A 19,867-nucleotide genomic window follows, 5' to 3' on the forward strand; every position below is an offset into this window, starting at 1 on the left:
TGGTCTGAATGCACAGCTCTGAGGGCTGTAGAACACTGATTAAAGAAATTGCGAATAAGGCGAGTTCGTTGTAACGAAGGTTTATACGTAGGTATCGGGTAGTGCCTGGTACTGGTTATGAAGGGAGGAGAAAAAGTAAAGATAAAAATCTGGTGTGCCGCAAGGTTCAGTTCTCAGACCTCTGCTCTTCATTATGAATTACCTAAATCACTTACGAAACTCGGGTAAATAAAGCATTCGATTATTCCACGGTTGTTTTTTATATGCGAAGACAAATTCTCACAATAAGGAATAATGTGATTTCGAAGGAGTTTCAAACTGGTGCAAAAAATTTTGGGAATGGGGTCGAACACTTCGGAATGTAATGCAGTTTCTCACGCCGCAGTATTACTCATTCTCGTGTGTACATACATAAGCGCTCGTCTACGTGAGCATAAACGAATCTGTGTTCGTTTAATGAACACTGTCAATAAAATCCAGTTATTAATGGCTAAATGCTAACTTCACCGCATGCTTGGTCACTTCAGTCATTATTTTCCATGGCTCCCGCCAACCTAAACCTTTCTTAAGGCTAACCTGTTAGAATCTGGAATATGCATGCTCGGTATGAAGCTGAAATCTCCAACTTAGGTGTGCAAATGGGCGCGAAGCCGTAGCGCTCGTTTATTGGTACGAGCACTTGTCGTGCATCAGCTATGCATGATAATGCAACATCTCTGCAACAGCTATGAAACGCACACCAAACCACACTTGCCCTTCTGTTTGCAGAAAGCTTGTCTTTGTTGCGCAGAATGAATCTTTTAAAACTGAAATCGGAGCGAACTTCTTGAACCATTGTAATCCCGTTTTGATCACATTCATAACATTGGTGATGTTTTCGCATTGTACACGAAATTGTTCTGTACTCGTTTATGCCCAAAGCGTCGGGGGAATCTAGCTGCATAAATTACCATCATTAAAGCTCGTGGTTGTACAGCCGGTAAAAGGCTTGTCTATAACACAGCGTTCGTACTCTCAGCCCTATCCTGCCCCGCCAGAGCGCGATTTGAATAAAACTACTGCGGAATTCTGAAGTCTTAGCCCTTCGCTTTTGCCTCCGACATGTCTGGAACAAAAATGTTTCGGCAGTTTTCGGATGTAGCAGGTTGAAGCTGAAATCGCTGTTATAGACAAGCGTTTTACCGGCTGTACTTGTGCTGTAGAAAACCACTTTCGTCGGTGACCAGTTACTTTTGCAAATTGGCCAATTACACCCCCCAGCAATTATTTTAAACATGGCGGAAAGAATACTCGTGAGGCCTCGGGCATCCTGCTGGCGGGTAGGTTCGGCCAAGGTGTACTGGAGTCATTTCCGTGACGGATATGACGTCAGTAAAATCTTGGTGTGTCCCGGTATAAAACACTTTCGTGTTAAAATAGAAAACCCGAAAATGAGCAACCCTAAATATAACGTACTCTTCAGTACTAAAGGTGCTTCCCCGCAAGAAGACCCTGTGTGCAGGGGTGCACCCTTTACAGGCCGCTTGCTTCGTTGTACTGGTGTCACTTCCGTGACGGATATGACGTAGTGAAATCTTCGTGAATCCTAGAATAAAACACTTTCGGGTTAAAAAGGCAGTGGGCTCAGTGAGCCTCTTGACATGGCGGGAGGGGCTCTACAAACGGTAAGGTGAGGGCCTCTCGTCAGCATTCTTTCATCCATGGAGCAGGCCCTCGTTAGCAACACCGTCGTGCAGCGCTCCGCCACAATCTCCCGACGAACTGTTAGGTGTCATCTTCAGCCTTCAGTACTTCAGCCCCCAACACTAGCGAATCAGCGGACCTTACGGGGGGCCCGAATAGCTGCTGTGTACAGAATTATAAGATGTTCTGGCTACTGACGAGGCGCCACTGGGGTTTGAACGTGGCAACGTTTAACGCTGAAACTCTTGCACGCGATGGTCTATCTTAGCTGCGCTTTAGAGGAGCTCCACGACATTCAGTGGTATGTCGGGAACAGGGATGTAGAAGAATCCTTGAAAATTTCGGGGGTAACGTAAGTGGACAGATTCCGCGTCAGAACGATGCAGGAAGGAAGGGTCCAGGCAGGAAGTTGAGTAGGAAGTTAAGTAGCAAGTTTCTCAACTGTCAAGAGTTGGGAAACTTGTGATCCAGGTAGAGAGAAAGCTAAAATTCAGTTTGCTAATAATTCACTGAGCTACAAGGATGACGCTGTTGATTTTTACATGTTTCTGGTAGTGGTAGTTTCTTCGGATTTATTGAGAGATCAGGTTTCCATCGATGAACAAGTGCCCTCCTGCAGCCATGACACGCAAAATATATTGCATTTTTTTTGTGTGTTGTTGCTCACGTAATTGGTACGATGAGGGTGAACTGTATTCTAAGAATGCAAAATTAGTCCGTCTGCGGGGGAAAAAATCTAAATCCTTTCTTAAGAATATGGTGGTTAAAACTCGACGCTGCTTCAACCGTATCGGAATTGCACGATGGGATAGACTTCGGTTTCATAAGTCGAGGGACCCAGATTCGACTCCGACTGCGGAAAGAGTTTTCTCTTGATGTGCTTGGTGTGCCTTTGTGAAAACCCATTGTGCAAGTTGGCCTTCGTGCGTTTCGGGCGTAATGATTTGGATTTCGGACTTTGACTTTGGATGGTGTTGGTGGCAGTTTTGTTGGACCAGGCGGTGTTAGCCTGGCAAGATGTGCCGGCAATCGCTCCCCCCGAGCGCCACCTAATGAGTCAATAATGTGGCCGCTTCACCGCCAGTTCCGTTTCCTGAACGAAGGTGAGAACACGGGACACCTCCATGCGCAGCATGCAATGTCCCCTTGACAAGGCGATGTGGTCCAGAGTGGTGTGGGGGGGCTGCCAACTTTTGCATAACTGAGATCATTGCTGTCCGTTCTACAGCATTCTCTGGGCACCACAATACGTAGTGGTGCACATCCCCTAGCACTGCACATGACGAACACAGGTGATCGCACGAGGCCCACTTTGGGTAGCCAAGCTGTGGTCTTCACTGAGCCCGTTTAAATACGGTACAAAAAAGTTGCGTCGGTCTTGTAAGGTCCGTTTGTGGCGCAAGGGTGATGATTGGGATCTCTCAAGGGCTTGAAATGGTCGCCTTTTGTCCGCCGGAAGTCATTCCAATGAATGGGGGAAATTTTTACAGTCGGTGCAAATGACAGCGCATTCCGTGCCATCTGATCAGCGGCCTCCTTGCCCTTGTTTGCCAACGGGGCATGGAATCCATTGGAAACCGCACATAGAAACCCTTGCTGCTGAGCTATTGCACAAGCCGTATAAGGAACGCTGACAGACCATTTTCGTGGTGATCCTACGCTGCAAAAGTTGGTGCTGCTTTTGAGTCGGTCAGATTTACAACTTCCTGCGACTTGTATGATTTACGTTTCCTCAAAGCAGCCGCGATGGCAATACACTCGGTTTCAGTGGAGGACACTAAATGATCCAGTCGTGCAGCCCAGTAAACCTGCACATCTGGAATGACATACGCCGCTGCACTAACCCCTCTGTGCGGATTGACTGAAACTCCCGTAAAAATTCGAAAGTGGTTCGGGTAAGTGTTCTCGAGGTGTTCAAGCACCAAAATTGCTGCTTCCACTGGCATTTCTCTTGACTGTCATAGGAGGAACGTGTAGCTGGTACAAGGGGCTCTCGTAAGACCATAGCGGCATTGAAGTCTGAGTTTTCTCTGTCCACTGAAGGCGCAAAACTATCAGTGTTAAGAGCAGTGTGCGCGTGAGCGGCTGTCCTTATGCGAAGCCACCTTATTACTGCGCTTCCAGCATTAGTTCCCCCTTAGACTCATCTGCGTGAGTGACCTCTGCGACGCCAGCAAACGGGGCGACTTGCTTTTCCGTATGACCTAGTTTGCCGCTCCTCGAGGTACTCCAATTGCTGTCCTCAATCCTTTCCTGAGCAACGTTTCGAGGCACTCGTACTGGGATTTTGAAGGGAGGGGGTGGGGGGGAATCAGAGGCATTTGATAAAGAATACGAGTTAAAATCAGTGCTGAGTGCAGCTTAAGCATGAACGCAGGGGGATTCCCAACTTAGCTCCAGCCATCCTCCTCGAAATGTTCACATAGGGAAGCAGGGCCGAAACAGTCGTATCCACTGCCCGTCGCCAATACAGCCTGCTTTGCAAGGTTACCCCAAGAAACCGCACGTGAGTGGCTTGACGTATTTAGACGGGCTTCCCAATGTTAAATCAAGACGGTTGCACCGTCGCTGATTCCCAGGAAAAAGAAAAAAACAGGACTTCTCAGCTGAGAATGTCAGCCCGACTGAGCACATATTTCTGCCCGGTTTGAACAGTCAGTCGAGCGATCACAGCGAATTGCTTGTGTTGGCATCCGAACAACCAGAAGTAAACATCCTCAGCGTACATAGATACGTGTTCTGATTGTCAATCCTCTTTTGTGCTCCAGGTAGCCCAGACATGACCACATTGAAAAGGTTAGGGGACAAAACACTACCCTGGGGTACACCTCTTGAGACGCTTCTTTCTTTCTTTAGCACGCTCCCCACCCGTACTTGCATGTACCGGCCTGTGAGGAAGCCGTGGACAAAGCGGAGGATTCCTGACACCCCCATTGCATGTAGGCGGTCTACTATCAGTTGCTTAAGGACACAATCGTAAGCCTTCGAAACGTCGAAAAACAGCCATGAATGACAGTCCATGCGCTGGGTTATGTTCGACATGGCTGCTGAAGTCCAGAACGCTATCCTGAGCACTTTTGCTTTGAAGAAATGGGCTTTCCACCAGAGGAAGATTGAGTTTCAACTTTTTTTCACTTCACCCACGATAATCATCATCTTCAAAGAAAGTTTGCTTTCCTGCAATGCGTTTTGGGGCAGCGTCGCCACCAGTGAGACATAGAAGGCTTCGCTTTAAAAAAATTGCAATTTTCCAGCAGCAGCATGTGCTTAACATGCACATAAAATGACTGAATAAGTTAACTGACAGGCAATCGAACGGCACTAAAGTGTCCGAGAAGCACACATTTGCTGCAGATGTGAATCATAGTCGGTCATTTATAACAAAATTAGTTTTACGATGCGCCAGAAGATAGTCCGTAAACGCGCGTTTTAGGGATTCAGTTGATGTTGCAAAATAGCTTACGGGTATATTCACGCACCAAATTGCCATGCGGTGGTTTTCATCGCTACGAAAGTGTTTGTTTCGAACCTCCCCTCCGGTCTGATGAACTGCAATCCACTGCGCATGCGCATTGCGCTATGAAAGCCAGATGGCTTTCACGATCACGTTTCGTTGTCCTGTCTCATATCTAGGTCTAGCAGGGCTGACACGCCTGCAGACACAAAATATATTGGGGTTAAAACTGTAAATACGTTTTTTAAACACGAAAGTGTTTTATTCCCGGATACACGAAGATTCCGCTGACGTCTTATACGTCACGGAAGTGACGCCAGTACAACGAAGCAAGCGGTTTGTAAAGGGTGCATCCCTGCACGCAGTGTCTTTTTGTGGGGAAGCAACCTTTAGTACTGGAGAGCACATTATACTTAGGGTTGTTGGCTTTTGGATTTTATATTTTAACAGGAAAGTTTTTTTTTATGCCGCGATACCCCAAGATTTCACTGACGCCATATCCGTCACGGAAATGACGCCAGTATACCTTTGCCGAAACGACGCGCCAACAGGACGTCACTCACCAAGCACACCCACGAGACAGCCGCCGACCCGCAGAACATGCTCAATTGCAGATTTCGCTGCACATTTCAATTTCGTGTTTTACCGATTCCTACGACAGATGAATCAACCGCAGTTTTTTTTTTTCAAATTTTAGAGAGTATTTGTTTACACACACACGGTTCGACGAGCAGCACGAATGTAGTTCAGGGGTGGAATTTCCAGTTTTGTTCATTTGATGGGCGTTTCAAAGTGTTCGTTTCGAGTGAGCTTTGATAGCTTGAAAGCAGACGACCGAATGGGAAGCAGCACATTCATTGGTCAGATTCCTCGCAAGAGCACCTACGTCACAACTGAAACGGGCGGGAAATAAATCTTTTCAAAACGGACACAACTCAGAATTCCGCCCCATTTCAGAAAAACAGCACGAACGCCAAGGTAAAAGGACTTGTGCTGTTGACGCTCCGCTTTCATGGAGCAGGCCATAGGGAGCGAAGCGCCTGTAACTCGTGGATTAGTTTGACCCTTAAGTAACCTCGGAGAAGGAAATGGAAAATACCAAGAAGACACCGCGACATTTCGCTCACTTGAGTTAAATGTATTAGGTGATAAAAAATTAACTGGCCACGACTAAAAGCTTTTCCGATTAACCGCAAGGCTAATCGATCAGTCGCCCGCCCCAATATGTTCGCCAGGCATATCTCAGAGCTACACATCAGCTTCAATAAACAGACAAAAAGTTTCGGATTCAACGGAAACCGTTGCAGCCAAAGAAGCATTGCCAGACGTGAAAGTTCAGACAGCTTGCTCAGGGGCGGTATTCTCGTGTTTTGTCCGTTTCGTGTCCGTTTCAAAAGTGCCCGTTTTGAGCAAGCCCTGATTGGCTAAAAGCGAACACCCGGATGTGACGCCATGCAAGCACGGCGGAGCTTTGAGCGGCGACTTCTCGGAGAAGACGATTAGGAGCAGTCGATTTTTCGTCGCCTTGTTGTTGGTTCACTGGCGGAACAATAAACACATAAAAGATAGTTTAAAATACGTTCAGTCGCTTAAGATGTGTTTGCAAGAACAGTTACGCAAAAGTCAATCCAAAGCCCACCTACAACTGGAAGTACGTCACAATAAAACGGACGCACAAGGGACGTTTTCAAAACGGGGAAACACAAGAATACCGCCTCAGGGCTCTTGGCAGACGTGCAGGATGATAACGCATGGAGAGGGTAATCCTTCGTCAGAGAGTTCCCTGCCACGGCGTATGTCGACAAGCGGAGACGATCTTGCTGAGATGATTTTTCAGGTACAGTTAAACATGGACATAACGAAGTTCGCAAAAAGTTGCATTTTTTCGTTACATCCAGGTTTTCGTTACGTGCAGGTTTCGAATTAAAGCTCGCGTGAGTGAAGCAGAAACAAAACCAATTTGCTAGACATCAGTGATGCTGAACTCATTCTTGTTCAAGGATATATTTCACACTGAAAAACTGCGTGATTGGCGCCTGCTGCTGCTACACGGCCCCCGAACTCACAAACGTAACTGAGTACCACTTTTGCTTTTTGATACTTTTCGGTGCCTTAACGCGTTTGAAGAACCAAACTTCTTCTGAAAGTGCGCGTTTTTGCGAACTTGGTGCTCTTTCGCGCACTCGAAATTGTTGAGGCGATGATAGCTGGGACAGTGTACTACCGGGCGGTGACGTTCTTCTTTCTCGCCAGCGGACACGGCCTTTAGAATATCGTGCATGGCTTGAAAAGTCAAAGTTTTTTTTTTCTGGCAGCAGAACTCATAACTCACGAACCGACACCACAGATAGCAGTGGAGACGCGCTACTACACGCCGACAGGCAGGCCAAGCACCTAACCGACGATGGCTTGGTGGGCGAGTTGGTGTAGCATCATAAAGGGTTAGCAGCGCACAAACACGACGACACACAAGGAAGAGAAGACAGGACAAGCGCTGATCTTCTCTTTTCTTCCTTGTGTGTCGTCGTGTTTGTGCGCTGTTAACCCTTTATGACACCTAACCGACACCGCTCTCACTCGTGGAAACGTACAGGAGATTGCGGTGCGGGAGAAATTCGCTAAATTAGTGCATTTCAGCCGATTTTTCAAAAAATGGGCAAAAGACATTGACTCACCAGCGTAGCGAATTTGTTACCTCAAGGTTAACCGTCACACCTCCTTAGGTACATAGAGGTAGCAAGCACATGCGCTTCAATGGAGGTGGAAATGGGGAAATGAAAAACTTCGTTAAGTCCAGGAATTCGTTGCATAGAGGTTCGTTACATCGAGGTTTAACTAGTTCGACGAAATTTTCTATCCCGTAAGAAGTTCCGACTAACGGCATTGGGCTGCAACTCGTTCGTACACGGCACAACACTGCGCGGGGGCTTGCATCTGAGAAGACAGAGATTCTAACGACGTTTTTAACATTTTTGTCTCGGGGCTAGCCCTTGTATCAGTGGGTTGTACTAGCGTATTTATTACTGGAGCAGTAGACAGGATGATCAAACGGCGCATGCGCAAACACAGCTTGGAGCATGTGCTGGTCTTAACAAAGATGGAAAGGGTGAATATGCCTGCACTTCCGCTTTACCCGACATTCAAATCCAGAAGGCTTCACGGGTCGCCATGTTCGCAGGTAGCCGTATACGAACGCCGTCACAACGCTGACCAAAGACAGCCTGACGCTTTAATTACACCTAATGACGCCGCCGCACCTCATTATTCTCGCCGCATATAAAGACGAACTCCTTCGAGGAACATCAAGATTTCCTTCGTGGGGACTGCGACTGCGAGAATCGTGGCTACTGCGTCGAGGAAAAGGACGTCGAACGTCGTTGTCGCATCGTAAAGCGGCGCAGCGATCAAGTAATAGACGATCGGTTCCATCACTACTGGCCTGGCCGGTGCGACGGAATTAATCGTTTCAATCGATAAGCTGGTCATTCAGGGGTCGTTCACACTGGCCGCACGAACCGCCGGCCTCGCCCCTTGCAAGCACCGATATAAAGGCCGAATAGAGTTTCGTCGTCTTCGACGTCTACGAAAAAAAACACAAGAAGCAGAAACGTGGGCGGAGGCTATAGAAATGGGAGGAAATGTATTAGCCCAGCCACAGACTCTCATTTCCGGTGGACCGGATCAGAAAGCCACCCTGAAAGAAACGCAAGTTTTTATCTCGCTCGCGGAGGAAGAAAGGCCGCTTGCATCAAAGGGCTTTGCGCCGGGCGAAGGCGCAAAAGGTTTGTACACGGCGCGACGCCTCACGAAAATTCCGGTTGCTCTTATACCTGTCGGGGAAACAAATACGCACGAAAACGCCAAACCTGAGACGACGGAAACAGTTTTAACGCTGTGGCATAATGACCGTGAACACGCAGCGCAATCGGCCACGGTTTCTAGTAGCGTAGCCCTCGCCAATACCACACTTGGGGGATTAGAGAAGAAGACGCCTTCTTTTTTCTCCCCTGCCCTGCGCGGTTAAAAAAGCCGTACCAGGCGCAATGCGCGGTTTTTTGTGGCAGAGAAATTTTTCTATGGCAGCCGTAGTGCCGAATTGTCATCAGCTTTCAGAGCTCAGAAAACGGAGCAGCACATCCCGGCGTCCGCAACCGGCTCATCAAATATGGCGTTGTTTTGTTTATATTTTGCCCCCCAATAATTACGGATCGGTCGCTGGGAGCGTGAGTAGCGCATGCGTGGAGCGCTAATGGAAAAATGTCCATTCTCTGGTTGATTATTTACACGACATCGGCGTCGCAGATACACTGTAGAACTCCACATCGTCATCCTGTGAGAACACCTGGACTTTTACGTGACCCAGGGAACACTCCATGTAGCCTTCTTTTTTAAGAGCGAATGCTCTTTATAAGCGACCCCAAACCATCCACCGCCGGCGTCGGCGGCGGCGTCCGCAGTGCTCTTTAAAGAAAAAACAGCATCCGGCGCCAGGTTTCGATCCGAGGACTTTGCGGGCCGCAGCGCGACGCGCTACCGACCAAGCCACAGACGCGACGGTGATATCAGTGTTAGACGCGCCTTATATCTTTAACGCATTCAAACTACGTCGTCAGCGGCGTGCGTTGGCGACTCAGCGGCGTTATAGCGGCTTGATAACTGCGTGGTGTACACGTGATACTACAAACCCGATGGAAGAGATGGAAGAGAAGGCGGCGAGGCGTTGGGCTGCGGGGGCCGAGCGCAAGCGCCGCAAGCGGGCCGACAACCGTGCATTCGCACTTTCACATTCTCCCCCTCGGGGAAATGCGGGGGAATTTTTTTCATTTTTACCTCTTCTTTTTTCCCTCTCTTTCGCCCTACTTTCTTTAGGGCCTTTACCTCCTCCACCCCATCCCCGCAGAGTAGCATGTAGGCGAATACATGCCTGCAGACCTCTCTGCTTTCTTCTAATAAAGAGCTTTCTATCTCTATCTATCTCTCTCTGGTTGCAGCTGTACATCATGCTCGAACTATGGACGCTCAGCAGTTCTTTACCAACGGTTCACCCTCACGCCCTACCTTTTCACTCGTTATACTGCAGGGACCTACACGTAGCCGATACTGGCATGCCGTAATCACAACAAATGTTCACTAACTCAGGTGTTGTCAATCCCGCTATCACCTGAACTGGCGCAGGATGTCAGGGGCCTTTTGCATTCTATCGGCCACAATAGCGGGATGGAATCGATGTGCACGCGCTCTGTGGATTTGTGACAAATCAAAGCGAAATTTTTATACACTGCACCAACAAAATTTGATTGTTTGCCTGAAGTTGATTGGACCTCGTTCTTTAGCCTGTCCTGTCACCTGCGGCTGGTCCCGTGACGTCATTGGAGGATGGAACGGTAGGGTGGGAGCAACCGCATATTGTTAGCATGGAGCAGCGCGAAAGACCGCTGTCGTCAAAGACTTAAATGTAACCACACATTTGCCGTAAGTTTATCTGTGCCATTCCGTTTTCCATCAAACGCTATCAAGTTCCGTCTGACCGCCTGTCCCGACTTCGTCTTGCCGCCACTTTGTACTCTACTCCCCATACATATATATATATATATATATATATATATATATATATATATATATATATATATATATATATATATATATATATATATATATATATATATATATATATATATATATATATATATATATATATATATATTTATATATATATATATATATATATATATATATATATATATATATATATATATATATATATATATATATATATATATATATATATATATATATATATATATATATATATATATATATATATATACATACAGCAGTGCGTTCCTCACCATTCGTTCGTATGGCGAAGATGCTTACCTGTAGTCCCCATACGCAATCTCCGATTGCTTTCACAAAGGGGGTACCCAAGCGGCGGGAAATGTCCGCGAACAGAACCCGCCTGCGAGCCGAATTCCGGATAGAACAAAGGAGAGGCATTCCCGCTCTCTATGCTCCTGCCCTGTGTTCTTCAATTTCTTAGTTCGATTCAATTCGATGCTATTCATTTATTTCGTATGAAGTAAAATACAGGATGCAGGAGACCCGCAGAAAAAAGGCTACGAAATGTCAGATTGACGGAGCCGCACGTCCCTCCTCCGCCCATCTCCCACTGGCCGCTTGAACAGTGTTGCCGAAAAATGTAACATATCTTCTAAGGATAATGTTATTTGTTACAGCGATTACATCTGTCGCCAATCTCGAGGGTGCACTGCAATGAAAGCAAAAATGTTGGGCGTAATGATTACTGTAAAGAGCGTCAAACACAAAGTAAAGAAATGTGTATCTCGATTTCGGCAGTGGCAACTTAAAGGAGACATGAAGAGAAAACACAAATTCAGTTCATTCAAAAGATTGCGTCGTCAGAATCATACTGACACCACTTTTAACGTAAACTTCGCTCAAAAAAGCTACACAATACGGAAAAAAGGGAATGGCTATGCGACCAGCTCATTTCCCGCAACAAAACCTATGATGTCATACCAACCAGCTCTGCGATTGGCGGAGGGCGGCAAAGGCAAAAGAAAGTTAGGAAGAGCTGGTAAGCTTTCCGAACAAGCTATTTGCGCTTAAATTCGGGGCACATTCTTTTCATATACGTAAGAATGGTGGGACAAACAGAGGAAGTTATGAAAGCACACGTAAACATAGACGTACCGATGCGTACTGCTTTTGGTAGTGCGCGCACTATGCTTGGTTTAGATGCACAGGAGTGCGGGGCTTAGGGGTTGTCTCAAACGACACTGGCCGATTGACGCAAGCAACGGTGTCTTACGTGACCATATTTTTCGAGCGAGCACTACTTTTCACGAAATGATTATTTTCTCAAAAAACAAACCAAAGGCAGAAAACGGCTTGCCACGATATGGTGGTGCCATCGAGGTTCACTAACGGAAAACAAGGCTTCCCAAACGGCTGCAGAGCGGTCGGTTCCTGTGATGTCATTGCAGACCATCAAAACGCACGATATGACGAGAAAATCAAAATTTTATCTTAAATTAAATAATTTCTTAGTGAATAAAACATCGTTTGCATCCCGAAAAGTGCCGGAGGCACTATAAAACATGAAATATTTCGAATAACACAAACTTGTAGTTTGTTTTCATGACCCGTTTAAGCACATACAAAACTGCACGTGAGCTCTCATAGAAATAAGAGATCAAGTACAGCAACAAAAGCCGACTCGCAGGGAGAAATGAAGCAATTGCGCACATGCTTAAATGTCATACGTCTAATACGATGTTTCTAGAAAGAAACTTAGTCACATTCTTGGTAGTCTTTTTTCCAGCGTTTGTGATCTAACATTATCGCTTGCATTAGCTTGCTCTTCTTTATTCCATAGATTCACAATAAAATGACGCATAGGCTGTTAAATAGCTCTATTACCGGGAACATTTGATTGCAACTGTCATACACCGATCCTCCTACTCCGTATTGGGTTTTAAACTGCACCTGGTGCAAGTTCAGTACAAACTCAGCCAGTAGTTGTTTTCTTTTCCTAGGAACGGTTTTTAATTACTTCTTGTCGACAAGAAGGCGTAATACGAGGTTGTAGAGCCTCTCATAGTGTGGTCTGCTGGGCTCTTTAAAAACACGTAATTAAACATAACATAAGGAACCTAAATGGAACAAAGCAGAGAATCAGCGTTCTTGTACCGGGTTCGATTCCCGGTAGCGGCGGCCGCGTGTCTGATGGAGGCTAAACGCGAAAACGCCCGTGACTTCGAGCTTTCGGCGCACGTTAAAGATCCCCAAGTGGTCAAAATTAATCCGGAGCCCTCCACTACGGCGTGCCTCATCGCCTGTGAAGCGCGGGCGTGTGAAACCCCACAACCAACTGACCTTTCTTGTACATTTGACATTTTTCGCGACTCTTTTGTCGCGGAATTTATTTCCCACTAAGTAACGCTGAACTTCAGATCTGGCAGGGTACGCGAAATACTGTACTTACGAGTTAATATTAAGTCGCTAATGATGTACCTATTTCGCTAATGATCGCGAATGATGTACCTATTAGGATACCTTGCGGCCACTTGGTTTTAAACGTAACTGAAGAGATGACGGGCCACACTTCTATGAAGTTTTCAACGTTTTCCAGTCAAAATTGACGATGAGAAAAATGCTGTAGCCTGTCGTGAGGCGGCCACCAGGTGGCCAGCAGTGTGGGCGTGTTCCATATGGGCTCCGCTTTTTCATCTCTCTGTTGGCGTAATTACCATAATTTCGCACAAACCCTCTTGACCATCGGATCCACAAAGGTCAACAATGCAGGTGGACTACGCAACTCCAGGGAGATCGGACCAGCGGTTCGAGTTTTGCGGCCATCCTTCGACCCGGAGTGGCCTCGGCCTCGCTAACCCTTGCGAGGGCTTCGGCACTCCACAGCCACCTCTGACGAGGCGACGGCCCCGGTACCCCGGCTGCGCATACTGCGACACCGGGGAGGAGTGCTGCTTCCGACCATCGCATCGGCGACATAGAGGTAGAAGTCAATGGTGAGTAAATTTTACCAGAAGAATCCGGCAGCGACGCAGGATGGCTGTCCAGCCACCGCCAACGCAACAGCCGAGCGATCAGCAAGCTATGCCTAACGGCAGAACAACAAGATCGCGACGGCAGGAGGTCATCGAAACCCGCCACGAAACACACCACTCCGCGAGTAGGCGATGCCGTCTACGAAACCATCGCATACGCAGCTCCACCAGAAGGTATGGTCAAAGGGGTCATTCACCTCATCCCTTCATACGACACGGCAGAATACATCACGCGAATTATGGTATATAAGAGAAACCGCACGATATTACAAGCCAGAAGAATGGGCAATCCCAACTCGGTCGTCATAATATTCGAAGGGAAACGGGTTCCCCACTTCGTATACTACAGAGGAGCGGAGTACAGGTGTCCACTCCATAAGAAGAAACACGAAGTGTGCGACTCGTGCGGCAAACTGGGTCACCGATCCGATGTGTGTCCAGCACTAGAAGACAAAATCTGCAAGGGATGTGGAGAGCGCAACCCCGGCGAGGACCGCCCGCGCGACCCGAAATACACCTTGGGTGGTAAAGACCACGCAACCGGTGATAAGACGTGCCGACAACGCTTAAGAACGCCTTTCCTTCTCAAGCGAAGGCAGTGGAAAAAAAGGCAACAACGAGAGCAGCGAGAGCAAAGTACACGCAATCATCATCAAATATCTTCTAGTTTCCACCAGGAAGACGACGGCAAAGGGAAAAGGCGCACCGGAATTCTCCGCACGACGGAAGATTACCGATACGATCTGAAAGTAGACAAGGCCACTTCAAGGACTCAGAGGAGGACGGGAAGAGGGGTCGCTCCAGTTCCTTTCCTCGCCTACCCAACAAGAGTGACGGACCGCATGCACCGGCAACAGGAGGACGACATCGCTCGTGGTCCAAGTCTCGGCGGCAACCTGAAGGTGGCGGGGAAAGACGAGAGTCCGGCTCCAGATCCCGAAGCTCTAGAGGGAAGGGAGGCAACGCAGCCACGTCGCCCACGGCAGGGTCTCGAGGCCAAGTTAACGACCACACGGTGAGCTGGGCAGAAGCGGTCGCCCATTCGAAAGCTCCGTTAGGTTTAAAAAACGATGGTAAGGGACCCGCCAGAGGCCAGGACAAAAACGACAAACTAGAACGAGAACTTACGCGAATACGACAGATATTGGAACAGGTTACGCGCGCAAATATAGCCCTAAAGGTGGAAATAGCCCGTCTAAAGCAGACCCACACTGACAGATCAGTTGAACAAAAACAGCTGGATGAGGCGTCCGCTAGCGAGCTACAAAATCAGTTAGAAATAGATAATACCACTGAACAAGAAAGAACAAATCCCCCGCCGCTAAAGAAAAAAAAAAGGAGCAGAACGAGAAGCTTCGAGCTGCCCCAGCCAAACTATACCCATTAGAGGAATTAGAAAGCAGAATAGAAAATAAAATAGACAGTACATTGGAGGCATTCGGCAAGAAATTCGAAAACATGTTCTCGACGCACGTCGAAGACATTAATAAACAAATAGCAGGTTTGACCGCCAGAATCACGGCCTTAGACCTGGGGCCACTGCACCCGCCACCCCAAGCTACCACGAGCGTGGGACTTATTAAAGTGGCCAAACCCTACCCCCGACCCACGATGCTTGACAGTCCTAAAACCAGCAGACCAGACACTCAAACCGGAATGGGTCAGAGTAGCAGCGATGGCAAATATGGCAGTAGAACTTCCGCGGGTTTCGCCGCAAGAGGGGAAACATGCAGCAATTCCTGAACACTAAGGAAAACACCGAAGCACCGGATGTGTTTGCATTACAGGAAGCGGGATGTCGAGCAAAATTATCCGGTTACAAATCGTTTTACGGCAGCACCGTGGGGGAGGGTAATACTAAACCACCTGTTTGCACGATGATTAAGAGAAACCTACCAGTGATCAGGCAGGATATGGGCGTGACGACCGTAGACCATGTTCTTACCGAAATTTTTCCGACTAAAAAGAGGGGAGAAGGTAGTCTTTTTGTACTTAACGTGTATAGTAGCCCAAAAAAGAAACACAGATTCACCAAACTTTTCCGTCAAACATTAGACATCGCCAAAAAGCAGGTACTCATTATAGTTGGCGATTTCAACGCGCCCCACGCGGCATGGGGTTACGCGAAGGAAATACCAAAGGGAAGACAATTATGGATCGATGCGCAACAAGAACGTTTGACCCTTCTTACAGACCCGGCGTTTCCCACGGGCATCGGCAACAGCGTTAGCGCAGATACCACGCTGGATCTAATTTTCCTGAAAAACGTGTTCGTCGCGGACTGTAATAATACGCAGGAAAGTATGGGCAGCGACGACTACATCGTTTCTACGAACCTGAAGGCGGGACCGTCCAAACCTGGGGGAAACAAAATAAGAATAACGAAATGGGACGCGTTTCGGGCCCTTCGACACACAGAACTAGGAACGGGGGACGATGTAACGGAAATAGCTAACATCGACGAATGGACGACACTACTCCGGCAACACTTGGAACGCTCCACAGAGACCGTTCTGGAGGAAGCCGAGCGAGCTTCAATGTGCAGATGCGAAGCTCCTACACATGCGGGAAGCAAAATCCAGCCCAGAGAAACGTTTGAATAAGCAGAAATACAACAGGTCCCACAGGAGGCGAATAGCGCGGCTGGATAGAGACATCGAAGACTATGCGAATCAGCTCTCGCGTCAGCAATGGAATGAAGCCTGCGAGTGCATGGACTTTAAAATGGAGTTATCCCAAAAATGGAACATCTTACGCAGCCTCATTGACCCAGACAACAGCAAAACAACACAACGACAAAACGTCGGCCGGCTAGTGCACGAGCATAAAGGTAAGCCGAAATACTTGCAGAAATCAAGGACAGGTACGTTGGGACGAACTCTAAGATTCAACTCAAAGACTATGCGGGAATTGGCAACCCAAAACTAGACCGCCCGAGGTTCGCGCTGCAATACACGACTTACGCCCTAAATCCGAACCTGGTCCGGATGGGGTAACGAATAAAATTATTCGAAATCTAGACGACGCACCTATCGAGGCCCTAACCAAATTTATGAACGATTGTTGGAAGAGTAGCCGCATACCACACCAACGGAAAACGGCTAAAATAGTCATGATACCGAAGCCTGGGAAAAAGCTACACTTTTGAAACCTGAGGCCTATATCTTTCTTCGTGTTTCGGTAAGCTTCTCGAGCATTGGTGTTAAACAGAATAAATGTCTACATGGAGGAAAACGACCGGTACCCTCACACCATGATAGGTTTCCGTGCGAAATTACGACCCAGGACGTCACGTTACGCATCAAACATCAGATAATCAACGGCGGAGGCTGCTGCCCGCTCAACACTAGGGCCATTCTCGGTCTTGATCTCACCAAGGCGTTCGACAACGTTCGTCACGAGATGATTCTCGAGGGCCTCGAGAGACTGGGGACCGGAAAACGAGTTTAGAATTACATTAGAAATTTTCTTTCTGACACAACGGCATCCCTAGTGATTGGAAACATCGAATCGAGGCAATTTGAGATGGGAAGCCGTGGGACGCCGCAAGGCTCGGTACTTTCACCGTTTCTATTTAACGCCGCTATGATGGGACTACCCGATGAAATAAATGAAATAGCCACTCTAAATCACAGCCTCTACGCCGACGACGTGACCCTCTGGGTCGCCGGCGGCAGCGACGGACATGGGAAATGCACTTACAGAGCGGAATAGACGCGATAATCGGTTATATCCGCCCTCGAGCCCTCGAGTGTTCCTCCCAAAAATCCGAACTCTTGGTATACATACCCACTAGCAGAGGACGCAAACGGGACCCTACTACACCTAACATCGAGCTCTACGCGGGCAGACAACTCATTCCTAGAGTGGCCAGTATCCGAGTCCTTGGCCTTAAAATTCAAGATAATGGCCACAATAAGGAAGCCATTAAACAATTAGAGAAACAACTAACCATGCGATTGATTGCACGGGTAGCAAACAGAAACCCGCATGTAAGAAGAAAGCCTAGTACAACTGATTCAGTCCTTCGTGCTAAGCAAAATTACATATGTGACTCCTTTCTTAATTTCAAAGCGGACGAGAAAATGAAAATCAATGGTCTCATTAAAAAGGCGTTCAAACAAGCGATCGCCCTTCCATTCATCACTGTAAATGATCGTTTATAAGCGTTGGGCGTTCACAACACGCTCGATGAATTGGTGGAGGCAGAGAGAATGGCCCATTACGAAAGACTATCCCAGAGCAAGACCGGAAGACACATTCTTCTTTCGCTAGGAATAGCATACGAAACACTGGCTGGTCCGAAAGAGGAAATCCCCCCTGAATGGCGAGCGCACCACTACGTTCCCCCACTCCCAAAAAACATGAATCCTGTGCATAACGTCGAGCGCAGACGGGAACGAGCACGCGCGCTATACAAACGATTTGAAAGATCAGAGGACGAGGTCTACGTTGATGCACCCGAATATCGTGCCCGCGACGCCATGACGGTAGCGATAGTCGACCGTCAGGGACAATTACTCACTGCCGCTTCGCTCGCTACAGTGCGCCCTACGGAGGGTGCGGAGGCGGCCATTGCGGTGGGCATATCCAACACCAGCGCAAAAATAAATGTTACCGATTCGAAATCGGCAGTTAGAAATTTCGCAAAAGGTAGGGTATCGCCTCGACCCACGAGCATACTCGCGAAAGCGAAAAGTGTAAGAAAAATTCAAATAACGTGGACACCAGCACACTAGGGTCTGACAGGAAATAAGAGGGCCGAAGACGCCGCCCGAGGTTTAATAGACCAGGCAGACGTCGACCCCACCTTACCCCACCTCGTCAGGTCGGAAAGAGATCGCATGGTGTCATACAGACAAATCATAGATCATTGCAGGTTGGCAAGACGAAAGTATCCCGCCGCGCACCGCAGCATCACTAAACGGGACTCGGTATGGTGGAGGCACAGACAAACACGTTTCGAAACCCGGTTGCGCGCAGTCGCTGCTATATCCCGAAATATACTCAGGAGATTGTAAGATATGCGCGGGTCGGGCGGACCTCTTCCACATGTTATGGTCATGTCCCGCAAGGCAGAATCAAAATGGTGCAGCAAATGCTAGGTGCAACTCGTTCACTGTAACGAACATGGAGGAATGGGAGACCGCTTCTTTGCTAAGCCCCGACCCGGAAGTGCAGCTTCGGGTAGTCCGGATGGCCGAGGCCGCCTCTAGAACCCAGGGGCTTCAGGCTGACGACTGAGGAAGAGGGGAGGAAGAAGAGATGTCACCACCTTCTCCTTTCGTCCCCTGCCTTTTTGACCCCATCACGGGCACAATAAAAGTTTCTACTACTACTACTGTAGTTTGTCGTATTTTCGCCTGTCGTACTGTCGCCTTGTCGTATTCTTGTCGTCTCGGGATTCTGATGTTCTGTCGTGTGTCGTGTTCGTGTCCTGATTTTGAGGTTCCATTTTGCCGAAATCCTGTCTTGTCGGGATTCTGATGTTCCGTCAGTAGTTGCACATGGTTTGAATGTTATTGCCGATTGTGAAGAGTAGCGCAAACGGCCGTTCTGTTGTTACTACAGGAATTTTTATCGTTGAGAAAATTGACTTTGTCGTCACCACATAAATGTGTCGTAAAAACAGGTGGCTTTGCCGTAACAACAGGACTTCTATTGTCACAAGTCTTGTAGCGTAAGCTACACTGGCCGAAGTTGAGCAGTTTCGCGTGGGCCGTGAAGGGCCGTTCTGCGCAAGCGCGAGGAGCATTGGATTGGTTTGGATCGGAGAGGATTGGCTTGGCTTGGATTTGGATTGGATCGGATTGGATAGAATTGGATTGTGTTGGATTGAAATCCAATCCAATTGGAGTACGGGTGTGTAGAGAATTGAGTCTGCACATTCGCCGGTCTGCGCATTCTAGAGGAGTGACGTCATAGCCGCGGCAGACGCGCTGGCGCGGGCGCGTGCCCAGCTGTCGGCTCCGTTGCGCAGTAGCCAAGTCTGTCACTGCGCCGGAGCCGCTTGATAGCCGTTTCGCGTGGCTCCTGGAGAGCCGTGCTGCGGGGAGAGCCATGCGCGAGGAGCAGTGACTGGACTGGACTGGACTGGACTGGACTGGACCAGACCAGACTGGACTGGACTGGACTGGAT

This window comes from Haemaphysalis longicornis, unplaced genomic scaffold (assembly GCF_048455015.1).
Source record: "Haemaphysalis longicornis isolate Haplotype H1 unplaced genomic scaffold, Haemaphysalis longicornis Haplotype H1 scaffold_6, whole genome shotgun sequence".
NCBI lineage: Eukaryota > Metazoa > Arthropoda > Arachnida > Ixodida > Ixodidae > Haemaphysalis > Haemaphysalis longicornis.